A 7,590-nucleotide genomic window follows, 5' to 3' on the forward strand; every position below is an offset into this window, starting at 1 on the left:
CTTTGTGCGTGCAAGTTATATGAGCGAATCGCATAAAAAATTAAAAATTTATATTCAAAATTAATGACAAATTAATAAATAATATTAATTTCATAATTTTAGGGCGAAAAATCGAAAATTTATTATTTAATTGATTTCCGATTAACATGGATTCAAGTCTAGGTCATAAAAATTTAAAATTTATCATAAATTTACAATTTTTATGGTGGTTTTTAATCATAGGTATCTAATTAAATTATAACTAATTATGAAAATCAAATTAATTCTAAATTATTCCAATTTTCAACAAATGAATCATAATTACAAATTAGATTGCATAATTAACAAGGCTAGGCATTCAAACTTGTTAAACATATACAAGAGGTCAATCAAAAATTCAAGATTTATCAACAAGAATCGCAAATATTTAATTTAACATCTTAAATTTACGAAATTTTGCATTCGAAAAACTAAAACCTCCGAAAAGTCATAGTTAGGCTTCGAATTTGAGAATTCTGGGTTCAGCCGAAAATTATTATTTTTGTCAAAATTTTAGAATGCCTTTTATATGCGGAATTGACACAAAAATCACTCGATTTGGATGAGTAACGAAGAAACTGCCGAAAAAACTACGTACAAATAATTAAATAAACGCAATTTGCAATTAATTAACAATTACGAAAATTAATCACCCCTTTTAATTCTTGCAAATTTGTAATATTTAACCATGTTTATGCAATTTAGATTATGAAAATAATAAGAGGCTCGTGATACCACTGTTAGGTTATGATAGATATGACAATACATAAATCATGCGGAAAAACCATAAAGCCAGGAAAGCATATTATTTACACATAATCATTTAGCATAGAATAGATGCATACATGTTGTAGCGTGCCTTCCCTAGCTGCGCCCGAACCGAACAAGAACAAGTCTTTAGGACTCCAAATGTCGTCCCTCCGTAAATAGTCCACAGTACGTCCGGATCGGCCTCAAGTTAGACCAACTAGAATCGCCCTTAAGGTGCTTAGGATTTTCGGCTCTTATTGCAAGTGTATGGCTGATTTATATTTCAAAAACTTACCCTTTGAATACTTCAATCGTACCTGCAAATAATGACCTAGGCCTTTATTTATAGAGGTATGGAAAAGGACCTGGAATCCTATTAGGATACTAATTAATTAAACTAGAATCCTAGTAAGACTCTAACTAATTAATTTTATCCTTTTAGGATTAGGAATTTAATCATCAAACAAATCCTAGTCAATTTAGGTTTCGTATGTGAACACAAAATCTACACGAGCATGACCCACGAGCGTGCAGGCCATGCCCGCGCACAGCCCACACGGCCGCTCAGCCCACGCGAGCTGCAAGCCCACGCGAGCAGCAGCACAGCTCGCAGCCCATTGCTGCGCGCGCTGCGCGCGCTGCCATGGCCTGCTGGGCCTGGCCTTGCGCTGGGCCTGGCGTGGCCTTGGCTGTTCGTGTGGCGCGCTTGGCTTGCTGGGCGATGGCCTGGCTTCGTGCTGGGCCCTCGTCCGGCAGGCCTCGTCCGATGCTTATTCGTACGATACGCTTCCGATTAAATTCCCGGTTCCGGAATTCATTTCCGATACGAACAATATTTAATATTTCCGATTCCGGAATTAATTTCCGTTTTGAACAAATATTTAATATTTCCGTTTCCGGAATTATTTTCCGATTCCGATAATATTTCCGATTCTGACAATATTTCCGTTTCCGGCAATATTTCCGATTCCGGCAATATTTCCATTTCCCATAATATTTTCCGATACGTACCATGTTTCCGTTTCCGGCAACATCTACGATTTGGATAATATTTATATTTCCGATACGATCCATATTTCCGTTTCCGGCAATATCATCGTTTCCGGAGTATTCATTTCTTGCTTGTGACAATCTCAGCTCCCACCGAAACCAAGATCCGTCGATTCCGAATATCCATAGATAGAGTATTTAATGCCATTAAATACTTGATCCGTTTAGGTACTATTTGTGTGACCCTACGGGTTCAGTCAAGAGTAAGCTGTGGATTAATATCATTAATTCCACTTGAACTGAAGCGGCCTCTAGCTAGGCATTCAGCTCACTTGATCTCACTGAATTATTAACTTGTTAATTAATACTGAACCGCACTTATTAGACTTAACATAGAATGCATACTTGGACCAAGGGCATTATTTCCTTCAAAAAACATTATAAAATATGAACATATCAATTTGTAATGTTGAACAATTTTGGAAGCCTTCCGACGTTCTGATATTGGGATTTTTCTCCCTCATTTGTGTAAATATGGGGGGGGGGGGTTTATAGGGAAAGAGGCTGGAGAATGGCAGCATGGTCGGCGCCAGGCGGCGTTGGATGCCAAGTCCAGTTAGCGCCAGGAGCTGGGCCTGCTGGCAGAAGGACGCTGCTAGTTGTCCTTTAGGCGCGTTGGCATCTAAAGGGCAACCGTCCTTTTTGTACGTATGGTAACTAAGATGCTTTGTACTATTTCTTTGAGGTTAAGGGTGCTCTTTACGTCTACAAAAGTGACATTTTAAAATGTCTGTGCTAGGTTTTGCGGGTTGGCGCCGGGGATGCTCGGGTTTTTGGGTCGAATCCCGATTTTGGATTTGTTCATGGAATTTTGATTGGAAATGTGCTTCGGGCACCGATGTTGGTTTCCGTTTCGAGAGATTGTGTTTTGATTTTGGAATTTTGTTTTGGAATTGAATTCTATACCAAGTTTCGGGATGGGAACGGACTTGGGAAATGAATTTTGGATTATTTTGATTTGTAATAAGTTCATTTTATTTTAGCAATTGGGGCTTCCGCTCAGAGTTGCACCAACCTTGAAGCTAGTCTAATTTGGACTCGTCATCGGCCCTAAGGGGAGACACGGAATTGATGTCAACACTTCCAAACTTCGAGAATAAGCACCGAAATGATTGATTTCAAACTTTGGTTTATTGATTTGAGTTTAGGATTTGAATGCATTTTCTGAAACTTCAAAATCAAATTTTCTACATTTACCTCATACTGATGTGTTCTACATTCGAGGTAAAACATGGGGGCAATGATTCGGCCATTCTCCATACGGCTCCCGGTAAAAGTATTTGACCATTCCTAGACTATAAAACCTTGGAAATTGTCAATTATTCTCCCGAAATTCTTGTACATGGACGGTGTTCGCAAACATACGTGTCCCTTGGGCGGAGGCACCTTGTTCTGAACTGCACACTTATTCAAGGACCCTTTGACACCCTAAGCCGAGTTCCAGTTTTGCCTAAACCTTTAGCCTCCAACTAAGAAACTCAAACCTCTGATGAGGCTTTTTCCGTGTCGTTGAAATCGGAATCCACCTATCAAACAATATTTGTAAAATCCCTAAATCGGCACACTATATGAGTTATAGCGGTAAGTTCAAGTATCGTCCCAAGAGAACGGTTCGTTTTCGAGTTTATGATCAAGCTAGTTTAGAAGACTAATTTCAAGAATTCGAAACAACTAAGGAAATCAAACTAATTATGCAATCAATTGTGAAGGAGTTAGGGTATCGGGGGTCAAATCGAGTTTATTGGGGAAAAACAAGATGTTATGCAATCATGGCAATGCAAGGACATGCAAATTAGGTAGCACTACTAAAAAAACACCCTACGGAGTCGGACTTTTTGAGTCGCCTCAAAAAAATAGGCGACACATAAGCTTTTAGAGTCGCCTATTATGGAGTAGGCGACTCATAAGGCTCCATAAATCATAATAAAATACCAAATATAAGACTTACGTGTCGCCTGCATTTTATCAGGCGACACATAAGCTTTTGGAGTCGCCTTTTGTAGAGCAAGCGACTCGAAAAGTAAATGTTTTCGAGTCCCACACAATATAAAGTGCGACGTGTATACTTTACGTGTCGCCTGCTACATTGCAGGGGACATATATACTTTACGTGTCGCCTCTTACATTATAGGCGACACTATAGATTTGACCTTACACATCGCCTATGAGTATTTAACCGACCCATAAAGTATACGTGTCGCCTTTCGTTTATAGGCGAAACATTAGGTATTTCTTTCAATTTAGTTTAATATCCCTTCCGTGAAAAGTGTTTTCGGATCCTAATATACATCGCTTGTTAAATTCAAACCGACACTATAGAGTTGACCTTATTTGTCGCCTTTAGTTTACAGGTGACACCATAGCCTTATGTGTCGCCTTTTATTTATAGGCGACCCCTTAGAGATAAATCATATTTTTTTAATTAAATTCCCGTATCGAAGAAAGTATTAAGCCCCTACTTAAAAAAGAAAAACACAAAGGTCATAGTATAATTTAAGAGACGTAAAATAAGACAAAGAAAGCATTACATTCAAAAGTAAACCTCCAGGCTCCAGCCACACTCACGAACTCAAACCCTCCATCTTTCATTAAAAAAAAGAAAAGAAAAAAGGAGCACCACTCAACCCTCCAATAACTCACGAACTCGAAACCGCTCAACTTCCAGCAATACTCGCGAACTCAAACCCTCCATCAACACTCTAGAAATCAATATCCTCCATCAACAAATTGAGGAATCACGAAATCGCAGGCTAAAGGTTCATAGACAATAACTCAAGCAACCGCCAGAAGCCGTCGAATCAGGCAGTAGCGAACCCTATAAAAACCTTCTTCGGTTCGTCCCTCTTCCTCTTCTTTGTTCTTGTAATTTGATTTAGTGATTGTTAGTTACCTGTATTTTTTCTTACAATTAATTGATGAACATTAATTAGGTTTTGATATTTTTATTTAATTAGGTTGTGCTTGTTTGACTTGGGAACCCAAAAAACATAATTGCTCCCTCTCTGTTGTCGAAATTAAAGAAAAATAGTGTGAAATTATGGAAATTGTTAAATTTATTTTTGGGTTGATAGGGTTTGTTTTGTGTTCAATCTTGATTATAGCCTAATTGCTTGATTTTTGATGGTAGGTGTTGTTCAGTTTCGGTTTTAATAGGTAGGTAGTCGGGTTTTGTTGTTGTATTTTGTGGCGGGGAAGCATTTGCTCATGCGATTTAGTTCCCTCAATTGATGTTTCCTTAACCTAGGAGCCTTATTACTCTTCATTTCAACTGGTATGAAGTACTACATATCAAGAATGGACAAGTAAGCTTATTTCAGCCTTAAACATAGACTGTTTATCTTTGTATGACACTTAAACATGTAATCGAGTAACACGGATATCCGAGTCCGGGTAGGATAGGAGACAGTTGATCTGTAACACTTCAAGTCAAGGAGAACATTAACAAATTGTTGGGGGTAGATGAAAACACATAGATGAGTAACTGTTGTGTTCCCTTAATTATCTGTCCTATATTTAATTTTAGCAGTGATGGAAAAAAAGGAAGGTAAACATCCACTCATTACTTGCTTCCCTTCCTTCTATTGCCTGGTAGAGATGTGTTTGGCTGTTTAAAAGAATTAGAAGGGGTGATACCTTGATACATCCTTTACATTCCATCATTAGCTAGATCTATATAACTTGGGTTAGTTGGGTATATACAAATTACAGTGTAGTACTACTTGAAGAAGTATCTCAATATGTTGGATTGCCTTGAATCTCTTTATAAAAGGCATGTTGGGTTGCCTTGAACCCTTTATAACAGCATCTATTCTCTGGATGTTCAGTACTATGAGCCAAATCTCAGCAAAGATTCAGTGTTAAAGCCAAGAGGTCCTGCTTTTCTTCCCTTGTTATCACTTAGGTAGTGAATCACTGAATCCCCTACTACAATCACACTCTACAAGTGTGTGATGCATCCTGAAATTGTTATTGATTGCCCAGCAACTTTCTGCCCCTCTTGCATAAATATATTGTACAGTACATAATATGGTAAAGTCCACATGAAGTTTCAACTTTGTCCAGAACCAGTGCAACTCAGCCTAGCAGTAGCAGTAGCAGTAGTACCCGCCCCCTCAAGCATGATGTTTGAAAGCAGTTGTTGACCATCTATCTCGTGTCCTGCAGCTCCCCTACTGCCTACCATGATCATCATGCTAATTATAAGCAGCAGAATACTAGAATTCTTCATCTCTTCAATTAATTATTTTTACTTGATCTATATTTGTGTCTTTGCTTTTATTTTTTAATTAGCTCAATCGCCCCTCTCTATTTAACTTATAGAAAAACCACATGTATACGTGTGTACTCTATTAACAGCTAGTTGAAACTGTATCCACGGTAAGATTACATTATTGATTATATGATTGAGTTATTAATTGAGTGTATGGATAATAAGGCTACACGTTGTAAGTAGTGTGTAACTTGCATTTAGATTCTTACTCAACTATGTTAAGAGATCTTTATCCAGCTGCAAACTACTACAAGAGTTGCCAGAATATGATTTATCCTACCAGTAACTTTAAACGTTCACAATAATCATGAAACATAGGGCTTCTGTACACTTTTCAGAAAGAAACACTAACATGGTTCACTTAGATATATCTTAAAATAAATGTTGTACTGAACAGAAGCAACATTCTGCTTTCAAAATCCTAGAAAAATTGCAGTTCCATTTTTTCAGAGTAGCTAGTTTCATTGGTTTAGAGTAGTTCATCGGGTAATTCTAGTATGAATAGAAGCAACATTAAATTAGGTGGGTTGTTTTTACTTTGATGTTTAGGGAATATACGACTCTAATGAATATGGATAAATGATCTCGGTAAACAAAGCTAATTTGAAAGGTGGTTAAGGTAAATTTTTATTAGAGTATATTAGTTGTTGTGAGAATGAATAAAGACCCTATTTATTTATGTATTGACATCATTATTTTATTTTATTTTAGTTATTATATGTGGTTAAGTGTCCTCGTCCTCAACAAGTCCGACCATTATGTCATGAAGTATATGGATAAAATAGTATCAATTGTATCGAAAAAGGAACGTGATTTCAAAGGTAATTAACGCATCATATTTTTATCTTTAAATATGCACTTGCTTGTATGAGTGTAATTGTGTCGTTGCTAATATATCTAGGAATTTGATTTTGTGTTGTAGCAGTTCACTCTGGAGGCATATTCTCAAGAAGTTATCAATGATGTTCGTGAAAGATGGTGTAGATTTTTCATTGATAATTTTCTGTAGTTAATTAATTTCAGTTTGATACTTAGTGGACATAAACTTCTTAAATTCGTGTCCAGCATTTTCTAACATGTAAAAATACACAAGTATTATGTATGACTTTTATCAATTTTGGTGATTACATTTTATTGGCTTGAATTTTTTTATTTATGTCATTTAATGTCGATTGGTTTGAATATTGGTTTAAATATCTAATGTGGCCATTTAGAAAAATTGTGACACGTCTACAGAATTGTTGGCATCTATTTGTGTCACTTCTCAATTATATAGGCGACACCATAAAGTAATATATGTGTCACCTCGTAAGAAACAGGCAGCGCCATATAATACATTTACATCACCTTAAATGAAGCAAGCGACACCGTAGAGTATCATATACATCGCCTCGAACAAAGGAGGCGACTCCATAGAGTATCATATGCATCTCCTCAAATAAAGTAGGCGACTCTAAAGAGTACAAGATGCGTCGCCTCTATCGAAGTAGGCGGCACCATAC

The 7,590-nt window shown here is 37.1% G+C and overlaps 1 long non-coding RNA gene across 1 annotated transcript; it reads left to right on the top strand.

The window, feature by feature from the left end:
- The first annotated feature begins 4,350 nt into the window (after positions 1-4,350).
- Positions 4,351-7,232, top strand: LOC110785986 (uncharacterized). The gene is made up of 3 exons (XR_002532759.2): positions 4,351-4,651; positions 6,800-6,909; positions 7,014-7,232. It is a non-coding gene; the product is annotated as an uncharacterized lncRNA (long non-coding RNA).
- Positions 7,233-7,590: the final 358 nt, after the last annotated feature.

The sequence above is a fragment of the Spinacia oleracea genome, chromosome 4, assembly GCF_020520425.1.
Source record: "Spinacia oleracea cultivar Varoflay chromosome 4, BTI_SOV_V1, whole genome shotgun sequence".
NCBI classification, from domain to species: domain Eukaryota; kingdom Viridiplantae; phylum Streptophyta; class Magnoliopsida; order Caryophyllales; family Amaranthaceae; genus Spinacia; species Spinacia oleracea.